This window comes from Benincasa hispida, chromosome 3, assembly GCF_009727055.1.
Source record: "Benincasa hispida cultivar B227 chromosome 3, ASM972705v1, whole genome shotgun sequence".
In the NCBI taxonomy this organism is placed as follows: domain Eukaryota; kingdom Viridiplantae; phylum Streptophyta; class Magnoliopsida; order Cucurbitales; family Cucurbitaceae; genus Benincasa; species Benincasa hispida.
In genome coordinates this window covers 12,571,108-12,586,970 of record NC_052351.1, presented here as the reverse complement: position 1 = coordinate 12,586,970, position 15,863 = coordinate 12,571,108, and positions in this window count along the sequence as shown.

The following is a 15,863-nucleotide window of genomic DNA, read 5'->3' as shown; positions in this document are numbered from 1 at the left end:
CCGATATTTGACTTTTCCATAAGAACCATTAGTTCCTATGACTCATTGTTCCCAATCCCGAATGTGTTATGGAATGCATACAAAAAATGGAAAAGCCATTCAAAAAATAAAAATGAGGAATGAGTGATGGTATATACATTCCGAACCAAGGAGTTCTTTAAAACACTTGAGCAGAACATATGGGTGATTGAGGACATGAGTAATTCTGTAACGACAACATATAAAATTTCCATATGATCGTTTAGAAAATGTTAAACGATCACTTAAAACAATCCTAAACGATCATTTAGAAATTACCAAATGATTGTTTAGCAAATATTATACGATTGTTTAGAAAATCCTCGACAATCGTCAACGATCATTTAGAAAATGATTGTGTAGTAAATCTTCAACGATTTTGTAAGAACACCTAAGCGATCATTTAGAAAATCTGATTTATACTTACATTGTTTTCTGTTTAGATCAGAATATGGATCTTTTATTGGTACACATGCATCATAAATTGCAGTCGAGACCTGATCTGTGCAAGTACCGATTCACAGTGGTTGATTCCAACTTCATTATAACTTGTAGAAATACAAGTTATTTATGCTACCTTATCTAGATATTGCGGCCAAAAGAGAAGGAATATGCGTCGATTGTATGAAAATTAGCTCAGAAATACAATAATTATGAATTATCGAAATTACACCCACTAACATCATCAAGATGGTAAAAGAGGATATTTTTATTCTGTTTTGCACGAAACCAAGTCACCGCTTGCGATCAAGGCTCAACGAGAAACTGAACAATGCATCTCTGTCACATTGTGCCTGTCAAACCATAATGAAGAGATGATTAACGCAATGATGGTGCAATGCGACAGTCGATCCCGAGCTGAATTTCAACCGCATGCAGTAATAAAAACAACACCGCATGCGAGCAACCGATCGAAAGATGCAGCTGAGCAACACAAACGCGGAGGATTGTGACACATGTACAACTAACCGTTGTGTAGATTTGACGGTCTGATTGCATAACAGAAGGAATATTTATTCCTCCATCTTCGGAATTTCCATAACAATAAGTGAGGCCCACAAGCAAGAGTCAAAGCTTTTCACCTATAAATACCCCCATAGAATTCAGAGAAGATATACTCGATATGGGTATACTTGATTTGGGTAGAATTGATACGAGGGCTAATTGATGCTAGATTATTGAGAGAAAGGTTGAGCTGAGTACTGATCGAAAGAAATCTGGAAAGAGAAGAGACAAGGCCGAGAGGTGAGTCTTAGTGCGAATCTGTTAGATCCCCGCCATGAAGCTCTGTGCTTAGATCCCTGCTACCGATTGAGCAAGCCTGAGAGGGAAGTTCATCCATCCGTTCACCCCATCCACGCCGGCCAGCAAATCTCCATCCAGATCGGCGCCAAGACGTTGGCGCTTATTTGTATTTGTTACTAACTCTATTTCATCAGTTGTATTTCATCTTCTTAATCTCTTCATTCACAAATCATGTATCAGACGCTAAATAGTTTTATTGAATGTCTCGATCATTTTCATTCCTACTTCTCTGTTTATTTCTGTTCTTCCATTAATCGTTTTCTCCATGAAGTTTTCTTAATACCTTGGTAATTAATATGGATTAAATGAGTAACTTAATCTGTGCTAAGGAGATAAATGCGTTTAGCTAAGGCATGCTAGACGACATCTTCACCTGTGTGAGCAGAAGTGAAGATGTCATTCTGATCTGTTGAGAGAAGGTTAGAAGAATGCATTAACTAAAACGAGTAGTACTTCTAGAGATAGAAGCAACCTTGCATTCATTATGTTCGTCCCCATTTCCCCACAGAGATGTGGGAACGCGACCGATCATTGAGAGGTGTATGTCAAGGGAAAAGCGGAACATAACTTATATCTTTAACACAATTAAGGAACTTGCGCTATTTATATTAGTTATCTTTTCTCTTTCTACTTCGCACATAAGACTTGTCACCACATTACACGATCTTTGTATAATCTTCACAGCCAGCCTTGACCTCAGTATCTTGTATCATGAAACCTGTATCTTGTATCATCTTAGCTTAGGTTTACTTTATCACAATTTATCTTATTATCGCATCTTTACCGTTTTACTTTACTTTATCGTATGTTTAATTAATTGTACACAAAAATCTTTTATTAATTTGAAAAAAAAACCCTGGTCGCATATATCACAAACATAACACAATAACCTCAAGCAATCCCTATGTTCGACCTCGGATCATACCGAGAAACTTGTGGTGAAATTATACTTGGTTTCAACGCAAGGAAACTTGTGACAACGCACAACATACTATAAGAACATTCGTTAATAACACATATCTAGAAGTAGTATCACATATCATCGCATGAATCTATGTCATCAAGTTTATGGCATGGACTTGCATCATAGTACAAAATATGCATTACAAGTTTATGGCGCCGTTGCCGAGGATTAGTTAACGGTTTATTGTTTGAGTGTGTTTGTGGTATTTTGCAAGACAGATTTCGTTGTACTGGCTGTTCAACGTGGAGAGCAGCTTGACGGTTTATGAGTACTGGTGCTGAACCAAAATTTGAAGCTGACTCTAAGATCGAGCGTACCTTTCGCGCACGGGCATGTCAGAATCGGATAAGGCGAAAGAAAGCAGCGAGTATGGCAGATAATAACGACAATGTGATTCCCGTAGGAAATCAAGGGGCTGTTCGACCAGCACAGGATCCTATGTTCCTGGCTGCTGATCGAAACATCCCTATGAGGAATTATGCGGCACCCAACCTGTATGATTTTTCGCCTGGGATTTTGAGGCCTATTGTGGAGGAGAACGCAAGGTTCAAAATAAAGCCGGTCATGCTACAAATGATCGAAAATGCAGGACAATTTGGGAGTCTGCAAGGTGAAGACCCGCATGCCCACTTGACCAACTTTTTCAAAATGTGCGGCAACTTCTCACTACCTGGCGTAACCCTAGAGAGTTTTAGACTGTATTTGTTCCCTTACACCTTGAGGGACGAAGCGAAAATGTGGGCTCACTTACTGGAGCCGAACGAGATCACATCATGGGATCAACTAGTGGAACGATTCATGAAGAAATTCTTCCCTCTTGCCGTCAACGCAAAGCGACGAAAGAACGTGCTAAACTTTGAATAAATGGAGAATGAGACCCTGAGCACCGCCTGAGTGCGATTTAGAAGATTGGTGAAAAACTGCCCGCATATCGGGATACCCGATTGCATTTTGATGGAGACCTTTTATAACGACCTGAATAGATCGATGCAGGTTATTGCTGACGCCTCCGCGGCGAGAGGTTTTATGGACAAAACGTATACTGAGGCTAAGGTCATCCTTGATCGCATATCGCGAAACATGGATGATTGGATTGATGATGGCTATGGAGGCTGAGGCGCTGAAAGAAGAAAGAATGAAACTGCCATTGTCCCTGCGGAGACAATGACCACGTTGGCTGCTCAGATGGTCGCGGTGACCTCGATCCTTCAATCAATGGCAATTAATCAAGGAGCCATCTCCCTAATCAGCCCAACTTGCTATGCTGGCTCAAGTGGCCTAAATAAGTTGTGTTAATTGTGGAAGGGCTCATGTAGCAGAAATGTGCCTATCAAATCTCCAGCAAGTATGCGTCATCCAAAACAACCCCTTCAGCAACACCTACAATCCTGGCTGGAGAAGCCATCCTAACTTCGGATGGGGAGGCAATCCTAACCAAGGGGGGCCAATCAACCATTAGAGTGGCAGTCGAGAAAATCCTTCTTTTCACCATAACTCGAACCAGGGGCAACCAAGGCAATCGCATAACCAGCAACCCTCATCATCAAACACCTCTGGAAGCTCATTGGAGGCCCTGTTGAAATAATACATGGATAAGAATTACGCAGTAATACAGGCGCAGGCGTCTTCAATTCGAAACTTAGAGATCCAAGTGGGCCAGTTGGCATCTGAGCTGAGAAATAGAGCACCAGGAACGTTGCCCAGCAACTCAGAAGCAACAGGATCCAATGGAAAGGAGCAATATCCCTAGGACATTAGGCAGGCACGCCGGACCGCCTGCAGAGATATAGATTTCGCTCATTCAAAGAAACACATCTTCCGGTCCATATCTCACATCTATGTTTAATGCTTTCTTTAAATTCGCGTCTTATTGAATTCCTGAATTTTGTCTTTACTTCTTCATTTAATTCGTTTCTTGACTTTATGAATTTATTCTTCATTTATTTCCTTTGCATTTATTTTTGTACCGTCTTTAATTCTCTTAACTTTTTTTTTTTTTTTGTAATTAATGCGTTAGTCCTTAATTGGTGAATGATTGAGAAATAAAGGGAAATTTAGTGCCATAAGTCTTAGCAACTTGCGTTAAAAATAAAATAAAATAAATAAAATGAAGCAATCAAAATCTAGTATGCAAGGCGATGATGGACGCATCCTAAACCAACAAGATACGCTTTTCGTTCATCCAACTCAAATGCATTGAAACCGAGGGGTGTGTAGCATGCGTATATGTCCGTTGCCCGTCCTTGGCTAAATGCACTATGTTAAGGTAGTGTTGCACTGGTAGCCATACCATGCACCCGATCCTCCAAAAATGTGTTTAGTTAAGGGGTGTGTTGCGGGGATGCATGCGTTGTTGCCCGTCCTCTGCAAAGATGCAGTTGCATTGGTGAACATATTGCATTAATTTTTACCTTGCGTTCAATCGAATAAAACAGTAAAGAAAATTCTTTCTATCATTGGAGGAGTCCAATCGTTTCGTATCACAAAGCAATGATGATTCTGCAGACGAAAGGACGTTTTTCTGAAATTTCATAAATGAGGGAAGTTCGAGCGATGAGCCTTTTGAGTGTCTCAAGATCTGTCACCAAAAAAACTGCATTGGGCGCACTACGGCCCAACCTATAAATAGAAACCCTTCCCCATCTGTGAACTCTTTACCTTATTTTGAAAACTGAAAATCCTAGCGCCCAGCATATGAAGCTTTCTTCTTCCCAGAAACCCAACGATTTTTCCAATCCTCCCAAGCTTATCATCCATGGCTGACCAAGCTTCCCAACACTCTGCTTCACCATCAACCCCTTCCTCTGACCAAATTGCCATGCAAGAGGCAGAATTCCTTGCTGCCAATTGCAGACTTGTTGCCCAACCCCACACCGTCCCGAGAATCGCCAATAGAACTTGAAGAAACTTCTTAACCGTCAGACCTCCTCAATTCAAGAGGGGGAAAAACACTGAGAGCACCCCAGTTCCAACTTCTACTGTCTCAACTGAGAGTGAGAAGAAGAGACGTGATGATACGAAGGTGTTTGGTAACATTCTGAGCAATCTGGAGCAAGGAGGGGGATTACCCAAGGCAGGGGTTGTAAACCAAACACTAACGACGGAGGAGGTGACGGTGGTGGTGAATGAAGAGATGGTGGTGTCGGAGGCAGTGGTGAACGAAGAAGAGATAGGAAGAGGCACTCTGGCCTTAAAGACTCCCGAGGTAACTGGCAACGCATAAACCTATGATGGAACCTTCAAAGTTGCGGAGGAGAAGATTGCGGTGGCTGAAGTTGCGATAGATGAGGTTGCAGTGGAGATGCAACTAGAAGTAGTTGAAGAGAAAAAGAAGAAGAAAAAAAGCAAAGGGAGACAGGTTGGAGAGGCGGAGTCTTCTCGTCATCGCAAGGAGAAAAAGAATAAAGAAAAGAAGGAAAGGAAGAAGAAAGAAGAATGTGCCGGTGTGAAGAAATGTGCCTAAGAAAAGAGGAAGAAAAGAAGCAGAGGGTTGCGAGCCTGGAAAAGGATGGAGAATCAACCTCTGTAAAGGAGGACAGCGGAAAAACAGCGCAATTAATGGAGCCGGTGCAACCTGAAACAACACAAATGGTTGCGACGGAGGAAAACGAAGAAGGAGAAAATACCCCCCTGATGCAGCGTCGCAGGGAGAATATGCCGCAAAGGTCTACTGTTGACCCTCAAAGATTATTCATCGCATTAGAAGGACAGAAAAGAAGGAGAAAATAAGAGGAGGAGAAGCAGGAGAAAATGGAGCGCGCAAAACTCATCATGGCATAAGGAAATCGCAGGAGAAGACTGCAAGATGAGGAAATGCACAGTAATAATGAGCTCGCAAGGGTCGAAGGGATAAGGAGGCGCGAGGAGAAACAACGTCTGTTGCTGGCCTCCGAGCAGTTTGTAGAAGAGTTCGAGAGAGAAGAAAGAGAAGAAGAAGAAGAGAAAAAGAAGAAAGAAGAAGAGGAGAAGAGATTGGAAGAAGAGAAAGAGAAGAAGCGCGAAGCTAATAGGCGGCGCTTACAAAAGAAGAAGGGTAAAGAACACGCAGAACACGAGAAGAAAGAACAACATAAAGGGCGGGAGAAGAAGAAAAGGCAAACAGCCCGCCTTGCATTGGCAAAAGAAAAGGGCAAAGTAATTGTAGAAAGTAGCGAGCCCATGTTGGCAAGGAAGCGTCCATCCAAGAGAAAAAAGAATGATGACATGCTGATAGAGATGGGTTTCTATCCTGCGCCAATGCCACTACCTGACCTCATCACAAGTGTGATTGTGGAACATGGCTGGGACATATTTTGCCAATGCCCAACCATTATTGTGCCGTAGGTGGTGAGAGACTTCTACGGAGGGTATCTACACAGAATCAGGGATGCAGTGACCTTCAAAGGAGAAACGGTGTTCTTCAGCGCAAGGGACATTGATGAGATATACCAAATGAAGGATAACCCAGATGCATCGGGGAACAAAATTATTGATGATCCCACGGAGCAGTAGATGGAGGACGCGCTAAGAGTATTAACGCAAACGGGCACGAAGTGGTCAGTTTCACTTAAGGGCATCCGCACCCTGGCATCCAAGTCTTTGCTTCTGGAGGGAAGGCTTTAGGTCTACTTGGTCAAGAAGCGGCTGATCCCAACCACACATGATAAGACTGTATCAAGGGATAGAGTCATGGCTGTATATTGCATTGCCCACGGCATACTGATTAACGTAGGGCGACTGATCGCAAGACAACTCAGAGCACTGGTGGGGCATATTCAAGGACAGTACTTCTTTCCGTGGACTGTTTCAAGTCTGTGCCTATCAATGAGCATAGGCGTTGATGAAGAGCCTATGCCTGAAGTCCACGGCCTCATCAACATAAAGATCTTGAGGTTGCTCCTCAAAGACTCCCCCCATTGCACTAAGCTACCCTTAAAGAGGCCCGCAATCGACCTTAATGCGCCGCAGAGACCAAAGCCTAAGAGACCACGCAGAGAAGACAAAGGAAAAGAAAAGATCCAAGAGTCAACAACGCATGATCCAGAACCTTTGGACTCTTTGCCCTTGGTAATTCGCCCTCTAAGCCCTCCAAGCCCACCCGTACAACCTTCTTCTCCACTCTTTGAACACTTTACCAATCTTCTTCTCGTTCTTAATTCTTCAATTGTTCACCCAACAGCCCTAACTTCACCCTCAGTCTCATCACCACAACCTTCCATTCTATCACCGCAAATTGATGACCCACACGATTTGGGTGAAGGCACCCTAAAACGATGCTGGCGAGACATCGTAGGCAAGACCCTCCCTAAGCTCTCTGGCTACCGAGTTAACAGAAATGCGGTCACTTCTGACCCAACAACAACAACTTCTCTTCCAACAGCAGCAACTCTTCAATCAATAATAAGCCTACTTCGACCAGCGGTTTGATGCAGTTATGGAGCAAGTTGATGGTATTCAGTGCAGTGTTGCCACATTAAGGGAGGCGTTGATCAACATACATCACAACACTCATATAATCAATCGCCACCAAAGACAACTTGCGGAGTGCAACCATGAATACTTTAATTTTCTCACAGCATACCTTCATGGTCCATTGGTGCCCTCGCATCTCAGGCAACACTTGCTTCTTGAAGAGACTTCTTTTACATCACCGCGAAACCCTCCTCCAGACCCTCCGACTCCTCAACAATAATTCTGACATTCTATTTTTTTTTATATAGCCATTCTATACTTTTATTCAATTCATTATTTTTCTAAATTAACGAAATTCTTTGATTCTTTGTATAGGCAATTTTTGTATTGCGTTAATTTTTAATTATTTGTATACTTTGTTAATATTCAATACAAATGAGTACATATTCACTCCTTTTTGCCCCTGCCTTTCTCTTTATCATCCATTGACAATATTTGCGATGTTCTTCATCTTTTACTTTTGCGTTATTCATTGCGCTGCCATGATGTAATATATGTTTATACTTAGAAACATGTCCCATACTTTGTAAATTCTGCCTAACACTTAGTTAATTCTTAGTTTAGCAGTACTTTACCTTTTATCTTTCAAAGTTCTGCTCAAACCTTCTTTTTGAAATTTTTGTTCTAAGTGTTTGTCTAGTCCATCCAAACAACGCAATGAGGATCTTGCTCATCTTTAAATTTGGGGGTCGGGAAGGTCTGAGCAGATAAGATCAAGAATATGCGATCTTCAAGAAAATGCGTTCATATTTCCAAAAAAAAATTATACAAAACTTCAATGTCAGTGCAAGGAAAAACCCCAAAAACAATCCCAACTTGATAAGAGTTTAGTTGTGAAAGGAGCCTGCTCATAGTTGGATATTCGTATGACACCCATAAGAGCAAGCCAAAACGAAGGTGAGTTTCCAAGAGCAACGCAGTATGAAGAGAAATATATATATATATATATATATATATATATATATAAGTGTGTAAAAGACAATTCCTCTGAATATCATGAGTTAAAGTTGAAATTGGCACACAACTATAGTTGGATGTTCGCATGACACCCATGGTAACAAACCAAAACGAAGGGTGTAATCATGACCAACAGTCTCTAATAAATGACACAATATTTGACCACCGCATATAGACGTATCAAGTTGTTTTGACAAAGAAGAGATAAATATTCTATTTAAAAAAAAAAAAAGCGTCTTTGAGCAGAATTTTATTACATAGAAGAATAAAGTAGGGCTTTGTTCAGAATTAGCAAGGATAGAAGGAAATTGCGTTGTTAAGAAATGTGCCTAAGTGTAATATTCGGAGCAGCCAATCGATGCAAAAATATAAGAGAAGAATTTAGCATTATTATCTTAGTAGAAGATATGCTTGAGGACAAGCATATATCTCAATTTGGGGGTGTGATAACTTGTAGAAATACAAGTTATTTATGTTTCCTTATCTAGATATTGCGGCCAAAAGAGAAGAAATATGCGTCGATTGTATGAAAATTAGCTCAGAAATACAATAATTATGAATTATGGCAATTACACCCACTAACATCATCAAGATGGTAGAAGAGGATATTTTTACTGTGTTTTGCAAGAAACTAAGTCACCGCTTGCGATCAAGGCTCAACGAGAAACTGAACAACGCATCTCTATCACATTGCGCCTGTCAAACCACAATGAAGAGATGATTAACGTAATGACGGCGCAATGCGTTAGTCGATCCCGAGCTGAATTTCAATCGCATGTGGTAATAAAAACAAAACCGCATGCGAGCGACCAATTGAAAGATGCAGCTGAGTAACGCAAACGCGGAGAATTGTGACACGTGTACAACTAACCGTTTTGCAGATTTGACGGTCTGATTGCATAACAGAAGGAATATTTATTCCTCCATCTTCGGAATTTCCATAATAATAAGTGGGGCCTACAAGCAAGAGTCAAAACTTTTCACCTATAAATACCCCCATAGAATTCAGAGAAGATATACTCGATACGGGTATACTTGATACGGGTATACTTGATATGGGTAGAATTGATATGAGGGCTAATTGATGCTAGATTATTGAGAGAAAGGCTGAGCTGAGTACTGATCAGAAGAAATCTGGGAAGAGAAGAGACAAGGCCGAGAGGTGAGTCTCAGTGCGAATATGCTAGATCCCTGCCATGAAGCTCTGTGCTTAGATCCCTGCTACCGGTTGAGCAAGCCTGAGAGGGAAGCTCATCCATCCGTTCACTCCATCCACACCGGCCAGCAAATCTCCATCCAGACCGGCGCCAAGACATTGGCGCTTATTTGTATTTGTTTCTAACTCTATTTCATCAGTTGTATTTCATCTTCTTAATCTCTTCATTCACAAATCATGTATCGAACGCTAAATAGTTTTATTGAATGTCTCGATCATTTCCATTCCCACTTCTCTGTCTATTTCCGTTCTTCCATTAATCGTTTTCTCCATGAAGTTTTCTTAATACCTTGGTAATTAATATGGATTAAACGAGTAATCTGTGCTAAAGAGATAAATGTGTTTAGCTAAGGCATGCTAGACAACATCTTCACCTGTGAGAGCAGAAGTGAAGATGTCATTCTGATTTGTCGAGAGAAGGTTAGAATAATGCGTTAAAGTACTTCCAGAGATGGAAGCAACCTTGCGTTCATTACGTTCGTCCCTGTTTCCCCACAGAGATGTGGGAACGCGACCGATCATTGAGAGGTGTATGACAAGGGAAAAGCGGAATAATACTTATATCTTTAACGCAATTAAGGAACATGCGCTATTTATATTAGTTATCTTTTCTCTTTCTGCTTCTCATATAAGACTTGTCACCATATTACACGATCTTTGTATAATCTTCACAGCCAGCCTTGACCTCAGTATCTTCTATCATGAAACCTGTATCTTGTATCATCTTAGCTTAGGTTTACTTTATCACAATTTATCTTATTATCGCATCTTTACCGCTTTACTTTACTTTATCGCATGTTTGATTAATTGTACACAAAACTCTTTTATTAATTTGAAAAAAACCCTTGGTCGCATATATCACAAACATAACGCAATAACCTCAAACAGTCCTTGTGTTAGACCTCGGATCACACTGGGAAATTTGCAGTAAAATTATACTTGGTTTCAACGCAAGGAAACTTGTGACAACGCACAACATACTACAAGAACATTCATTAATAACGCATATCTAGAAGTAGTATCACATATCATCACATGAATCTATGTCATTAAGTTTATGGCATGGACTTGCGTCATAGTATAAAATCTGCGTTACATTTCACGATATATAAAATTTGACATCATAATAACTCTTCATTCAACTTTATATTTACGTATTGCTTTGCCTCAGGATGCAATAATATCGCCAGAAGGAATTATTTCTAAGATCTGGCCAGAAGGTGTGGAAATGAAAGATGGAAAAATGGTAGATTGGTTGGATCAGGAACTACATATGAGATTTTGGGCAAGGTCCCCTTACTTCATTGACTATATGCTTGAACAACACGAAGAATATAAACCATCATGCATAAATGTTGACTTCATATTTGGGTTAATCAACATCAAACGTGCACTGTATATGTATTTGGCTTCATACCTAACTACATAGGTAGTGATATACTTGATGGTTATCTTCAGCTGGTGGTCAGATCAATACCTTCAATGTTGTTTTACATTGAATATGACAAGCGACATAGAAAATTCAAGTACGGGCCATGGGAAGTGAAGAGATTAAAGACAACTCTCCAACAGGGCAGGTCTCTTGACTGTGACATTTTTTGTACTAAGTTTGTAGTATGTTGGAATTATTTAGGAAACAATACATTGCCCAATTGTGGGCTAATAAATATATGGTAATCTATACTTGAATTTGTTGGATTTAATTTGCACTGTATATATATGTTGAACCGATTAATAATAAACGTTCACACAGAAATAACCAACAATCATCTATAAATAACGATCGTGAAGTAGTATATAAAAGATCGTTTATATAATACTAGACGATCATTTAAATATTATACACACGATCGTCCATATAGTATTAAACGACCGTTTATATAATACTAAACGATTGCTCATATCATACTAAACGATCGTTTATATTTATATAAACGATCGTTTATATTGTAATGAACGATCGCTATATATTACTATACGATTGTTCATTCAATTCTAAATAATTTGGGGGACAAGAAATACTGTAGAATATCACTTACATTCTCTCTATTTCTGGATCTGACGAATGAATCTTGCTCTATACCCAAAGACACGATGAAATGAACAAAGATGAAAGTGATCGACAATGAGGATGTTGTACTGAAACATTGAGAGAACAATGGGAGAACTTCATGGTGAATTCGACGAAAAATGAATAATTGAGAATGACCTTTCATTCTTGATATCAATTTTATTTAATGCTATTAGTAGAATATTAATTAGGAATAAATACGTCGGTAGAATGTTAGTGTTGAATACATATTGAATGAAAAGCTGAAATTGTTGAAGGAAGAAGAAATATGGCGCAATTTGAAGAGTTTTTTTAAATTGGGGGTAAAATTGATATTTCACATGGCCAAAAAGTCAATCATAGATAAGTTTTTAGAAATATGTTATTCATAGAAAATTTTTTAGAATTGGGTTATTTTGTGAAATTTTCCATGGTAGAAGGGGGAGAAAAGAGGTGAAATTGGAACTTTGCTAAAGGTTTAGGGGCGGTGACGAGGAAGAATGGTAGGGGAAGGTGCAGATGAAAGTGAGAGAGAAAAAAAATATTTTTTTAATAAGTTAAATATGTATTTCAAATAATTGAGAAACACTTAATTAAGGTAGAAATAAGAAGAGGGACCTTTTAATCTATTTTTCAAAAGTGGGGTTCTAAAATGGCCAAATCAAAACTTTAGGGACCAAATGTACCTATTCCCAAAAACTTAGGATTAAAAAAGTAGTTTTCCCTTTAAAATTTAATAATTTGGTTTAAATCTTATTTTAGTTTTGGAATATTGAATCTTGTTTTATTTTGATCCCTAATCTTTCACAAACATTTGCTTTAGTCTATATACCTTTAAAAGTGTTTATTTTACTCCTTACTGTTAAAATTATTTTAACTTTTCAACAGAAATATGAGGGGGCTTATATTTTTGGATAACTATACTCTCTACATGTATTGAGCGAGATGAAGGTGAAGTAAAATGCCAACAACCAATATGCCAAAATACTGAAGGGCCAAAGTTTTGACTAAAAATGTCTTTTAAATTCTCCCACTTTGCCACCTTATTCAAAATTGAAACTTTATTTTTTTTAGCGTAGCTAACTTATTTGTTAGCCTAGTCATCCAAAGATATAAATCACCTCGCTAGTTTGTTAAGGAGTTAACAAAATCTTAATATAGCAGGTACCAAAATAAAGCACTTTTAAAAGTTCAGGGACTAAAATGAACAATTTTAAAAGTTTAGAGACCACAATAAAACAATATTCAAATTTTAGGGACTAAAAGAACATTTTAAAAAGTTTAGGGAACGAAGTAGAACATTATTTAAAGTTCAGGGACCAAAATAAGATTTCAACCTAATAATTTTGACATTTTGCTTACACTAATTTTACAAATATCCTAATTTATTTTTATCTTCTTCCTTTGAAATCTTTCTTTCTTTTTTCCTTTTCTCTAGTGGGACCGCAACTTCTTCGGCATAGAGCGAGACCGTCTTCTTCTTTTCCCCCACTATCCAAGTGCTGCAAACCGAGAACAAGCACCAAAGTGCGAGAGAACGAGAGAGCCTATTCCACATGCACGAGGTTCTTTTTAGTAATTTCACTTAAATTCTCCAACTATTTCTTTAGCTATTTCTTTTTTTTTTTTGGTCATTCGTACAAAAAGTTGTCTTTTGAAATTTAATAATTTTTTCCCTTTACTTGCATCATATTCTAACCATTTTGCATGATCTTAGTTCTTATGATTGAGTGAATTTATTTGATCTTGAATTAAATCTGGCAACAAAAAAACCCAAAATCAATTTTTTTAACGTAATTATGAATCTAGTCAAAAATATCAAAATTAAAACAAACTTTTGAATAACGATTACAGTCTAGGAATTATTTGAAACTAATAAATTGTTTAATCAGCTTAAATTATCTGATTAAGCCAAAAGCTTAAATCAAATAAAAAGTTCTTAAGTATAGTATACGTATAAATATCATAATATATATTATTTAAGCATGACAAAGGATATGCCTTAGATTAGTATAAATAAACTTTCAAAAAAATAAAAGAAGAAAAAAGAAAAAGGAAAAAAAATGAACAAAGACTAGTATAAATACGAACATTGAGTTGAGCCTCTTGAATTTCGTTCAAGAGGTTTCTGGAGACTCTGTGAAAGGACTCACCAAAAATATTAGGTAAATTTTGCTTAAACATTAAATTTTTAATTTAAATTATCAATAAACGGAAATACGATTCGATGTCCACGAGGCGGAGCAGGGACGAGAAGCCTTCCCTGTCTCCGTCCCCTTATTCTATTCCCCATCCTCACAAATTTTTCTGGAGAACAGGGCGGGGATTTCCTATGGGGATTTGACAAGATCGGGTTCTCCAAGGGAAAATTTTTCCACAATCATTTTTTTCTAACGATTTTTTTTTTTAAATTTTCAATTAAATATATATGTATATATATATTTAACAATTCCTTAAACATATCCGATATAACTTTCATTTAAATAAAATATTATCAATTTTAGTAATAAAGACAATAATACACATTCAATTTAAAGAGATATAATTAAAATGTTAGATTCTCATAATTTTCATAAATTAAAATTCAACAATTAGAACATCATATCTTAAATATTACAATATTTAAGAAATTAAAGTAATAAAGTTTTAAACAAAAATAATGAAAACCTCCAATATCTATATATATATATACACAAAAGTTGGGACGGGGTGGGGTAGGGGTCGAGAATCATATTCTCTGTTCTTGGCCCCGAAATGCGAATAGAAAAAAATTTCTCACTCTCTTACCCATTTCTTGTGTATTCAGTGATTCCTTGTCTCATTCGGGGTGGGTCTCCATGCCCCATAGATTTTTTGGACAACTCTAGATTTAATGGTTTCATTCTTGTGACAGTACTTTCTTAAAATAAGGACGTATTAAAGATAGAGGCAAAAAATATAGAGTATTGTGTTGGAGATGAGATGAAATAGAATAAGGTGATCATTCTACATAAAGTTTTCATCCATGTATCAAAAGTAATTTCTTTTTATTTATTTTTTAATAGAGAAGTGTTGGGTTAGACTTGTGATTTGGCATGATCATCTTGTTTGTAACTCGATGAGAGTTGTTTCTAATGAATGAAGTATACACATTTTTTTTTATATATATAAGTTGAAGGTTTTTTTGGTAGTTTTGTATATATGTCAGATTTTTTGTATATATCTTTTTAATTAAGAATATTAATAAAAATATTGGTTGTTTTCAAATACAATAAACGAGCCAAATTATTTATAGACATAACAAAATATTCCTTACCTGTATATATCAGTAGACAATTTATAATAATTTATGTTTGTTATATTTGAAATATTACGGAGAGATGATAAAAAGAGGAAAGACTCAAGATTTATATGGAAATTTCAGGAATAAAAATATCATCCGTCATACTGGAAAGAGAGATTAACCGATATAAAGAATTTATTCATATTCAAATATTCTATTTTTATTAAAATAAATTAGTAAGAATATGTTCCAAACAGTAGGGGAAAATAAATGAAAATTTAACGGCGTCACTAATTAACTTTCCATTTTTCATTAAAATAATAGGAAACTTTTTTTTAAAAAAAACAATAAAAACTATTTACACAATAGAAAAAATTAACCGTTGATATAAGTCTATTAGTATCTATCAATATTTTTACTATTTTTATAACAGTTTTGATATTTTTTTTATAGGTGAAATTTTCCTAAAATGTTATTTAGTTCCTATTATCAACTTTGTTCAATTTTAATTTTTTTAATTATTTAATTTAAGTTTTAGAGGGTAATTTCAAAATTTGTGGCAAAAATGCTATAAATAACAGAAAAAAAGAGTGAAAAATAAATTAGCACTGAGACTAAATCTAAGATTGATTAAAAAAAT